We start from the raw sequence: 12,500 nt of genomic DNA, 5'->3' as shown, positions 1-12,500 counted from the left end.
CCCTACGTAACCAGTCATCCATAATATCAAATAAATCATTTTCATCTTTGGTAATTTACCAGGCTATAGTCATAGCAATCCTCCTATTCAACTACTTCAACCATTTCCGAGCACCTTATGTTATGGGGCGCTGGGGATTCGATTTTTATGTATGATTTGATTTCGTGCACTGCCCCTTATAATTAATTGGTTTCGAATATAAAAAATATTTTCTTGTATTGGTCCATAACCTGACTTAGGTAAATCCATGAACTCAATTCGTTTATTCTTTCTATTTTACTAGTCGTCTGAACCATGAATTGTCTTATGGCTCATCAATCAGATAGATGAATTTTTGAACGAACTCTTCAATTCAAGGAAGAAGCGATCCCTCTCGCTACTGGTTGATCCCCAGATCTACCCTCCCTCCATCAACTAATCTTATTCTTGGATCTTGTTCGTGAAATTGATAAAATCAATATTTTTATGTATTTTTTCTATGTATTAAATTAATTCTGATATATTTCCTTCATTTTATTTCTTTTATTTATTGTTTTCTCATATTTCCTTCAGATGAATATAAAACAAAAACTCCAGAGGCTATTTTTTCATTTCACGGGTCGAGAATCCACTTCGAATCTTTTTCTATTTACTTTATGTATATCAGAAAAGATTCGAAGTTCCTATTTTTCAATCTAATACAATATTTAATAATATTAAATTAAATAATAGGAGACTAAATGAAAGTTTTTTTCGCACTCACTTCCATCACATTGGCAGAACAAAAGTGTCATATGTATCGATATGGAAATATTTGATATGTGAAGACATGATTTGATTTAGGTTTCTATCTATTATAGAATAGATAGAATATATAGATAGAAATGGATCTTGTTGTGTTCTGGAATCAAAGAAAGATAAGATGTTGAAAAGGCTCTTAGGTTGTAACTTGAAATAAATGTTTTCTTTATCTCGAATAGAATATTAATTTATTCCTAGGAACAAGAAGATTGAATCGGAAATATCGACGGATTCTTGTGGAGTCCAAATAAATATGAAATAAAAAGAAATCGACTGTTCCAATTTCATCTCTATCGAATTTTAATATCAGAATAGTGGATATAGTCACGATTCAATGGGTTAGATCCACTTACTTTTTCTTTTGTTGATTTCTAATTTACAATTTCTTACAATGGATTTGATTGGAATAATCTAATTCAAAATCAAAACAAAATAGAAATATATATTTGTCGCTTCAAGAGACGGCTTATCATTATTCATTATAATTTCAACTTTCTTTTAGAATTACTCTACTCTAACTCATTAGAATAATAACTTATTAGAGTTAAATTATACAATTTCTAATTCAATTATTATATATATACAGTTGGGTTTTTATTACCAATAAAAATAACATCCCTAGTATTCAATATGAATACTACCATTTCATAGGAGTTTTATGAAAAAAAACAAAAGCCCTTATCGGATTTGAACTGATGACTTACGCCTTACCATGGCGTTACTCTACCACTGAGTTAAAAGGGCGGTTCGATTCAATTACTGAATGAATTAGTAGACGGATAAGATCTATTTATATATATAAGTATATGCAGTAGACTCATAGTGGCTAGTAGCTCAGGAATGAGAATTCTAATTTACTTAACGTAGAGGGTAAAATGGTTTTATTGGTATTGGGTTTGATAAATATCAATGCAATGAATTGTTTCAAGGCCAATCATAATTGGCTTATCAGAACAGAACGAAATTCATTTATTTGATTAATACAGGTACCTTAGCAATTCGACATAGATCCAATCTATTTTATCGAAACATGTGATGAAGGGATTTGCTTTGTCCACTGAACCCAATTTTAGTTTTAGAAAAAAACACACACACATAATTTTCGATAACTTCTTGCTGCCTCTTCCAAAATTCCTGATTTACTTTTTGTTAATTTACCGGCTTAGTGTGAGATAGAAACATGCCTGTCTCGTCGTAATAATGAGTGAATCAATGAATGAAAGTGGAAAAATGAAGGTTAACTCCCTTTATGTTTATGTTAAACCAATCACTGATCTTATACTTTGTATTATTAATATAATCTAGTTTCTTTTTATAATATCTATTTATTTCTATTTTATAATATCTATTTATTTCTAATAAATATTTATATAATAGATTGAATTTATCTAATTTATTTCTATATCGAATAGAGTGGCGATGAATGATTTACTGAGTATAAATCGTGAATCTAAAATGGAAAATCATAAAAGATGAAAAGCTCTCGGCTCTAGTCATTCCATTATATTGACAATTTCAAAACTGCTCATACTATGAGCATAGTATGGTCGCGGTCAGGCAAGTATGCCCCATCGTCTAGCGGTTCAGGACACCTCTCTTCAAGGAGGCAGCGGGGATTCGACTTCCCTGGGGTAGGGTACTACGAAAGGAAGTTGATCTGGATTATCAATAAACCTAGAATTGATTCTTCCTGGTCGATGCCCGAGCGGTTAATGGGGACGGACTGTAAATTCGTTATATATGTCTACGCTGGTTCAAATCCAGCTCGGCCCAATAATTCGCTGATCCGCCATAACCTAAAATGCCCATTTTTGTATTTTGTTTTCCGAAAAGCCAAACAAAAAATTAGGAAGAATAAAAAGTCCAATTTTGTGATATATCCATCCCTACCGCTATTTGTTTTTATTTTGTTCTATTTATTTAGTTGTTCCATAAATTATGACCTTGATAACGCTCTAGATTCATATCAGGATCATTAAATAGAAAGTTTAATGAAAAGAAAAGAGTAGTAAACAAAAAGAAGACTCTTTTTGTTTTCATTTTCAAATTGATTATTCGATTTATTTGGCAATAACGAAAGGATTCCTAGTAACTAGTAATCCGCGTCGCTCTCACTCAAAGTGCATACCCGTATGGATATCAATATATTACTCGCGCCTTTGTTTGTTACAACCCGGCTTCGAATCTAAAATCTAAATAGAAAATGGCTTGAATGAAATCATAAGACTATCTCTGTTGTACACTTTTCTTTATTTCCGGATTGTAGTTCAATTGGTCAGAGCACTGCCCTGTCAAGGCGGAAGCTGCGGGTTCGAGCCCCGTCAGTCCTGACGGATAAAATTTTAAAATACATCAATAGATCCTCCGTTTTCTGTCAAAGGGGATACAAATGACAGAATTTCATTCCCAACGATATCTTTATCTTTTTTTTTATTTATTTTTTCCTTTCTCTTTTTTGTTGGGGTTTATTTGGAAACTATTTGTAAACGGTGAAAGTGGAAAAGCAGTCAGATGATACATCATCAGATGATTGTACAAGGAAGGCGGTAGATTATCGAAAAGAAAGGGTGGAAAAGAATATATATAAATAAAGGAATTTTTGATTGGACCAGGCATCACTTTTTGTATTCGGATAAAAGATCTTCCTATGTTATACTATTCAATTCTCGACGGTGAATCGATTTGATAGCCTAGATATTGTTATTCATGATATTGATCCGATTCGATGTCATTGAAATGTAAGTCATTGCATTGAATTTACAAGCGACAAATTTATCATCTCTATGGGATTAAATCCCGAGTTATTGCGAAGTAAAAAACAATGAAATTATGGAAGTAAATATTCTCGCATTTATTGCTACAGCGCTGTTCATTCTAGTTCCTACCGCTTTTTACTTATAATATACGTAAAACTGTCAGTCAAAGTGATTAATTTGAATGAAACTTGACTTTTATCAAGGAGTTAAGAAAAAAGGATTCAAATCTCACGTCTTAAATAAAATGAATGGACTAGAATCAGCAGTATCCTATAAAACTCGATAGTATGGTAGAAAAAATATGAATCTTTCTACCATACTATCTATATCTATTATTGTAATGTAGAAAGATACAAGCTTAATATAGATGAATCCACAATATGTATCTTCATACATGTCGATATCAATTAAAGATATGTACTGTACATAGTATCTCAATTTTATTTCTTCGCTTGATCTATTTTATTTGTGTTGATTTCAATTAATCTGAAATAATTGAAAGGCAAGTCTTACGATTTTATAATTTTTCATTTCATGGATTTGATTTTTTGGTGGATACCGAGATTCCTATTAAAATAATCAGAAATGAAGGAAAATGGAATGGAATAGGCATATATTAATTAATTAATAAAAAAAAGAAAACCAAGTAATCTTTTTTTGAACATTCCAAAGAAGTAATTCGTTGAGCAACTGACAGATGATCCAAAGAGTTCTATGGTAACTTTCTTCGTATTTCGTTTCGAAAAAGGGTATACCCTGCCGATTTTGAATTTAACTTCTTTGATCCATGATATGAAATGAGTCAATAAAGCATTTCATAAATGAAATTCAAATAAAACAGGGGTAAGTGTCTAATATGTGACTACACTAAGGCAAGATCTTATTAAAATGAAATTAAATAAAAAAGATTTTTTTTCTTTGAACAGTAAAGAGGAGGGAAATAAAACAAGCAAATACAGAAAACAAAGGGGTTCCTTGTCCCTCATTGTCCGTTCATAACTCTGGTAAGAGCTGGTTCATCAAAATAGAAAATTTAGGAAGAATTCTTTTTTATTGCCTATCATCCGGATCCCTTTACTTTCGAAATACGAACATGGGGATTATTGAAATGTTTATTTGATTTTGATTGAAAAGGTGTTATTCATAGAATACATTACTCCACTAGAATCCAAGAATTTCGAAATGAAGACTAATAAAATAGTTAAAATAAAAAAGGCTTTGCAAAACGATCTAGAAAACAATTGATACGGTTTGATTCTCAACCCCAATTAGAGTACCCCTAGAGCCCACTTCTTCCCCATACTACGAGTGAAAGGGAAATGTAAAGACTACCATTAAAGCAGCCCAAGCAAGACTTACTATATCCATGTGTATTATGTCCCTATCTCTATGAATATGAAACAAATATGAAGGAATTCAATTTTTCCATTATTGTTCACTAATAATAGTGTAATTACTGGCGAGTCAAAAGAAAAAGGAATTGTGACACGCCACCGTTGATGAATCACTTCGATAAATCCGCTTATAACAAGCTCTTATATGATTTCGAGTAAAATCGAGAACCATTAAGCATAAGCAAAATGCGCAGTAACACTTTTGGAAGTATCAAAAGAATGTTACTCACATGTATCAATAATAAGACTTATTCTTTCTTTGGTGTCCCTCATTGTAAAAGCCAATTATCTATCCAATCTAATATTAATTGGATGCCTGAACACCAGAGACTTTCATCCGTCTGTATACAAAGTATCTTCCAACCCTTCTACAACCATTCATTAGTTAATTAGACACCTGTTATCCAATCTAATTCAAGACCTCTAGTAGCCACTCCATTAGTAAGGGGGGCTCCCATATCAAGATTTACTGATTCCCTTCCACTACTTTAGTTTTTCCTTGAATCCTAGACGTTAGGAGACGTTAGGATTTCGAGTTTTTTGTTGATCAGGCGACACCCGGATTTGAACTGGGGAATAAGGGATTTGCAGTCCCCCGCCTTACCGCTCGGCCATGTCGCCAAAAGGTTACAAACAAAAAAAGGAGAGTATCTCCCTTTTCTTTTTCATTTTTAGATCGGATCCATACCTTCAATTGGTTATAGTATCTCAAGACACACAATATCTAAAAACTTTCCCTTTCTTTTCTATTGAAAAAGAAAATGTGGATTCTCAGTTACAAAAGTAAAAATTCAGGACAAATAAATTGGAACCATTAACTATTGACTGCAAATTTATGGACGATTCTTCTTCACTTGTCTTTTTCTAATGGTATAAGAAAATAAAACTGGATACATAACTAAATTGATTTTTTTTTCAATAAAAAAAAACTTTCTTAATTTCAAGTATATTATAATAATATAACAGCAATTATCAGTCTATGTAAACCCCAGAGCATAAGTTGTTACACAGTTATAGTTATCTAATGAGGTATTTTATCTATCTAGATATGATGTCCATAGGGAATCAGCAAGAAATTATCGTGTTTCAATTTTTCATTGAATAGATTAAAATAAAAGAAAAATAGAATTTTGATAGAGCACGCCATGTCTTGTCTCCATTAGAGCGTTATAATGGAATAAAAGAAAGACATATATAAATAGAAATGCTATATCTGCACCTGTTTAATAAATAGAAGCCCTTTCGTACGCACTTCAATCATATTCTAAATATTCTACTAAAAATAAAAACTAAAAGTGGGTAAAACATCTATCTTCTCTGCGAATCGTTTTTTGAACAATGGAGTCCATGAAAAAATTAAGCGCTAGAAAAATCAACTCTCTCCCTATATATATATTTTATGATTATTTTGTCTTTATCTCAACGAACAGATCAAATCAGGAATTCCTTTCATTTTTCTGGTATTCAATCGGATTGGAATATGTAATATCATAATAATGGTAGAAATTGAATTATTTTTTTATATTCTATACAAAACAAAACTCCATGCGGCTAAATGGCATTTATCAATTCTTTTCTGTATCTGTTTGTTATAAATATAAATTAAAATTTGAGTATAATTTTCTTCTTCCGTTCATACGCATTTCATATTTCATACATTCCATATATTATATGGTATATGGAGTTAGATAAAATTTCATGTGATTCAGTAAACAGAATAGAAATTCAATTCCATCATTATTAGATCGATTCGTAGGATTCGATGAAGAATGAAAAAAGAATGGGATTTTTTTGAGAAATGGGAAATTCAAAATGCTCGGGGATGAAAATGGGGAAATGTCTACAATACCTGGGTTGAATCAGATACAATTTGAAGGATTTTGTGGGTTCATGGATCGGGCTAACTAGAAGAACTTTATAAGTTTCCAAAAATTGAAGATACAGAGCAAGAAATTGAATTTCAATTATTTGTGGAAACATATCAATTGGTGGAACCGTTGATAAAAGAAAGGGATGCTGTATATGAATCACTCACATATTCTTCTGAATTATATGTATCCGCAGGATTAATTTGGAAAACCAGTAAGGATATGCAAGAACAAACAATTTTTATTGGAAACATTCTTTAATGAACTCGAACTTCTATAGTAAATGGAATATACAGAATTGTGATCAATCAAATATTGCAAAGCCCCGTATCTATTATCGATCAGAATTGGATCATAACGGAATTTCGGTCTATACTGGTACCATAATATCAGATTGGGGAGGAGGTTAGAATTAGAGATTGATAGAAAAGCAAGGATATGGGCTCGTAAGTAGGAAACAGAAAATATCTATTCTAGTTCTATCATCAGCTATGGGTTCGAATCTAAGAGAAATTCTAGAGAATGTTTGCTACCCTGAGATTTTCTTGTCTTTCCTGACCGATAAGGAAAAAAAAATTGGGTCAAAAGAAAATGCCATTTTGGAGTTTTATCAACAATTTTGTGTAGGCGGGGATCCGGTATTTTCTGAATCCTGTGTAAGGAATTACAAAAGAAATTTTTCAGCAAAGATGTGAATTAGGAAGGATTGGTCGACGAAATATGAACCAGAGATTGAATCTAATATACCTCAGAACAATACATTTTTGTCGCGAGATATATTGGCAGCTGCGGATCGTTTGATTGGAATGAAATTTGGAATGGGTACACTTGACGATATGAATCATTTGAAAAATAAGCGTATTCGTTCTGTAGCGGATCTCTTACAAGATCAATTCGGATTGGCTCTGGTTCGTTTAGAAAATGTAGTTAGAGGAACTATATGCGGAGCAATTAGGCATAAATTGATACCGACTCCTCAGAATTTGGTAACTTCGACTCCATTAACAACCACTTATGAATCCTTTTTCGGATTACACCCATTGTCTCAAGTTTGGATCGAACAAATCCATTGACACAAATAGTGCATGGGAGAAAATTGAGTTATTTGGGCCCCGGAGGATTGACCGCGAACTGCTAATTTTCGGATACGAGATATCCATCCTAGTCACTATGGACGCATTTGCCCAATTGACACGTCTGAAGGGATCAATGTTGACTTATCGGATCCTTAGCAATTCATGCCAGGATTGGTCATTGGGGGTCTCTAGAAAGTCCATTTTATAAAATCTTTGAGAGATCAAAAAGCACAGATGCTTTATTTATCCCCAAGTCGAGATGAATATTATATGGTAGCGGCAGGAAATTTTTGGCCTTGAATCAGGGTATTCAGGAAGAACAGGTTGTTCCGGCTCGATACCGCCAAGAATTCCTGACTATTGCATGGGAACAAGTTCATCTTCGAAGTATTTTTCCTTTCAATATTTTTCTATTGAGCCTCATTCCTTTTATCGAGCATAATGACGCGAATCGGGCTTTAATGAGTTCTAATATGCAACGCCAAGCAGTTCCGCTTTCTCGTTCCGAGAAGTGCATTGTTGGAACTGGGTTGGAACGCCAAGTGGCTCTAGATTCAGGAGTTCCCGCTATAGCCGATCACGAGGGAAAGATCATTTCCACCGATACTGACAAGATTATTTTATCGGGCAATGGAGATGCTCTAGGCATTCCATTAGTTATGTATCAACGTTCCAACAAAAATACTTGTATGCATCAAACTGCCCGGGTTCGGCGGGGTAAATGCATTAAAAAGGGGCAAATTTTAGCGGACGGTGCCGCACGGTTGGTGGCGAACTGCTTTGGGCAAAAAACGTACTAGTAGCTTATATGCCATGGGAAGGTTACAATTTTGAGGATGCGGTACTCATTAGCGAGCGTCTAGTATATGAAGATATTTATATTTTTCACATACGAAAATATGAAATTCAGACTCATGTGACAAGCCAAGGTCCTGAAAGAATCACTAACGAAATACCGCACCTAGAAGCCCATTTACTCCGCAATTTAGACAAAAATGGAATTGTGATGCTGGGATCTTGGGTGGAGACAGGCGATATTTTAGTAGGTAAATTAACGCCTCAGGTGGCGAAAGAATCATCGTATGCTCCAGAAGATAGATTATTACGGGCCATACTTGGGATTCAGGTATCCACTTCAAAGGAAACCTGTCTAAAATTACCTATAGGTGGAGGGTCGAGTCATCGATGAGATGGGTCCAGAAAAAGGGGTTCTAGTTATAATCCGAAACGATTCGTGTCTATATTTCACAGAAACGCGAAATCAAAGTAGGCGATAAAGTAGCCGGAAGGCATGGAAATAAAGGGATCATTTCAAAAATTTTACCTAGACAGGATATGCCTTATTTGCAAGACGGAAGACCTGTTGATATGGTCTTCAACCCATTAGGAGTACCTTCACGAATGAATGTAGGACAGCTATTTGAATGCTCGCTTGTTAGCAGGAGTCTACTAGATAGACATTATCGAATAGCACCATTTGATGAGAGATATGAACAAGAGGCTTTGAAAAACTAGTGTTTTCCGAATTATATCAAGCCAGTAAGCAAACAGCGAATCCATGGGTATTTGAACCCGAATATCCAGGAAAAAGCCGAATATTTGATGGAAGAACGGGAGGCCCCTTTGAGCAACCTGTTATAATAGGAAAACCTTATATCTTGAAATTAATTCATCAAGTTGATGATAAAATACATGGGCGTTCCAGTGGACATTATGCACTTGTTACACAACAACCACTTAGAGGAAGGTCCAAGCAAGGAGGACAACGGGTAGGAGAAATGGAGGTTTGGGCTCTAGAGGGATTTGGTGTTGCTCATATTTTACAAGAAATGCTTACTTATAAATCTGATCATATTAGAGCTCGCCAAGAAGTACTTGGGACTACGATCATTGGAGGAACAATACCTAAACCCGAAGATGCTCCAGAATCTTTTCGATTGCTCGTCCGAGAATTACGATCTTTGGCTCTGAACTGAATCATTTTTGTATCTGAGAAGAACTTCCAGATTAATAGGAAGGAAGCTTAATCGGAATGAATCAGAATTTTTCTTCTATGATCGACCGATATAAACATCAACAACCTGAATTGACAGTTTCTCCCAACAAATAAGTGCTTGGGCCAAGAAAATCCTACCTAATGGAGAAACCGTTGAGAGGTGACAAAACCCTATACTTTTCATTACAAAACCAATAAACCGAAAAGGATGGATTATTTTGTGAAAGAATTTTTGGACCTATAAAAAGTGGAATTTGCGCTTGTGGAAATTATCGAGTAATTGGAAATCAAAAGGAGGGCCCTAAATTTTGTGAACAATGCGGAGTTGAATTTGTTGATTCTCGGATACGAAGATATCAAATGGGATACATAAGGCTGGCATGTCCAGTAACTCATGTATGGTATTTGAAACGTCTTCCTAGTTATATCGCCAATCTTTTAGACAAACCTCTTAAAGAATTAGAGGGTCTAGTATACTGCGATGTGATTTGATCGAAATTATTATTTTACAGATTAGAATGAGAAACTGTCATCCCATTCAATCGAATTGGGATGCCCTGGATCTGACATGTCTCTTGGGAAGAGTAACATGAAGCTCAGAATTATGGGCGTATTCAATACTCCCAAATAAAAGAATTGGTCTATGGTCGAGTCAGTAAAAATAAATAACTAGGAATTTTGAGTTGTACCTCGTGAAAAAAGACTTTTTTGTGGAATTAACCGTTCTCATTTCTTTTAGTTCTTTAGAAAGAAATGAAATTATGTTCAAGGAAACAAATATGTCATGGTTGCAGGAGTCTATACATCGCATATAGGCTTAGGCTTTAAGTTAAGGGCATCGTGGTATAATCGTCGAGGTACCGCAGGACCTAAGAGATCGAATGGGTACATAGACAAGTAAACCTTTATGACACTTTAATTTAAGAGGATTCAGCATTCGAGGGGAAGTAGACTACTCAAGAATTTCACATTTCATTTATGTCCTAATTTTGAATTGAATAAAGAATTAAGAAAATCTAAATCAATAAAAGAAGAATCAATCAATGAAATGTTTCTTGAACTTGAGTAAAGAGTAGACCTTTTGGGGGGTTCTAGAATTTGAAAGCGAGAACCCTTTACTTTATCTTTATTTGGTGTAACTATTTGAGCCGGATGAGAGGAAACCTCATGTCCGATTTTGAGGGGGGATTCTGCATCCTGGAGACTTTGGTTCATCATGCTATTTCTAGGTTTACATACAACTACATTGATTTAGTGCGCTTTAGATGCGCGGTTCCAAGTTAATGCCGGATAAAAGGATTTCGGTTATAGTTTTCCTTGCGATGGTCCGGGGCGAGGGGTACTTGTGATATTTCGGCGTGGGACGCATTTTATTTGGCGGTTTTCGATGTTAAATACCATTGGATGGGTTACTTTTATTGGCATTGGAAACACATCACATTATGGCAGGGTAACGTCTCACAGTTTAATGAATCTTCCACTTATTTGATGGGATGGTTAAGAGATTATTCAAAACTTTCACAACTTATCAATGGGTATAACCCATTTGGTATGAATAGTTTATCAGTCTCGCGTGGATGTTCTTATTTGGACATCTTGTTTGGGCTACCGGATTTATGTTCTTAATTTCTTGCGCGGATATTGGCAAGAATTGATCGAAACTTTAGCATGGGCTCATGAACGCACACCTTTAGCTAATTTGATTCGATGGAGAGATAAACCAGTGGCTTTTCTATTGTGCAGGCAAGATTGGTTGATTAGCCCACTTTTCTGTAGGTTATATATTTACTTATGCGGCTTTCTTTGATTGCCTTACATCGGGCAAATTTGGTTAATTTATGTTATGCGCTGTATCTGCGATAATATCATCTCTTTCGATGGAGAAGGGGTATGCCCTCTATTTCTACATCTAGGATCCGACTTGTATCATTGATAATAATAGGAACTGAACCATTATGGCAAAGAAAAGTTTGATTCATAGGAGAAGAAGAGGCAAAATTGGAACAAAATATCATTTGATTCGTCGATCCTCAAAAAGAAATAAGCAAAGTTCCGTCGTTGAGTGAGAAATGGAAAATTCATGGAAAGTTACAATCCTCACCACGAAATAGCGCACCCACACGTCTTCATCGACGTTGCTTTTCGACCGGAAGACCGAGAGACTATCAGACTTTGGACTATCCGGATCAAATGGTCACGTATGTTTGTTGCCGGGGCAACAAGATCAAGTTGGTAAGGATTAAAATATTTACTTTTTCTATTTATTTCTATGATCGATGATCATAGAGGGCCCTTTACCATTCTGTATAAATAGGCTATTCTATTTGTACATATATGGAAGAGGGCGCATTCAATCTTTGTTTGTCCATTAGTTTGGTTTCTTTTCATCGCGGGATAGAGCAGTTTGGTAGCTCGCAAGGCTCATAACCTTGAGGTCATGGGTTCAAATCCTGTTCCTGCAACATTACATTTTTTGACAAAAAAATTAGACTTGACCCTATTAACTAGTCATTTTTTCTTTAGGGTATTATATTCCAATTCCAGTCAACTATTTACAGTCAACTATAACGAATCTTTTATCCTCTTATCTTAAATACATTGCCCTGGCGGATAGCGGAATCGAACCCGTC

At 34.7% G+C, this 12,500-nt stretch overlaps 1 non-coding gene and 1 pseudogene across 1 annotated transcript; one reads left to right on the top strand and one right to left on the bottom strand.

Annotated features, from left to right (window-relative positions):
• Nucleotides 1-5,479: 5,479 nt before the first annotated feature.
• Nucleotides 5,480-5,551, bottom strand: TRNAC-GCA (transfer RNA cysteine (anticodon GCA)). Its single transcript has one exon. It is a non-coding gene; the product is annotated as a tRNA-Cys (tRNA).
• Nucleotides 5,552-6,597: 1,046 nt separating this feature from the next.
• On the top strand, nt 6,598-9,901 carry LOC128288734 (DNA-directed RNA polymerase subunit beta-like; annotated as a pseudogene).
• Nucleotides 9,902-12,500: the final 2,599 nt, after the last annotated feature.

This window comes from Gossypium arboreum, unplaced genomic scaffold (assembly GCF_025698485.1).
Source record: "Gossypium arboreum isolate Shixiya-1 unplaced genomic scaffold, ASM2569848v2 Contig00269, whole genome shotgun sequence".
NCBI classification, from domain to species: Eukaryota; Viridiplantae; Streptophyta; class Magnoliopsida; order Malvales; family Malvaceae; genus Gossypium; species Gossypium arboreum.
The sequence above is the reverse complement of the archived record's forward strand: the minus strand, read 5'-3'. Positions and strand labels throughout refer to the sequence as shown.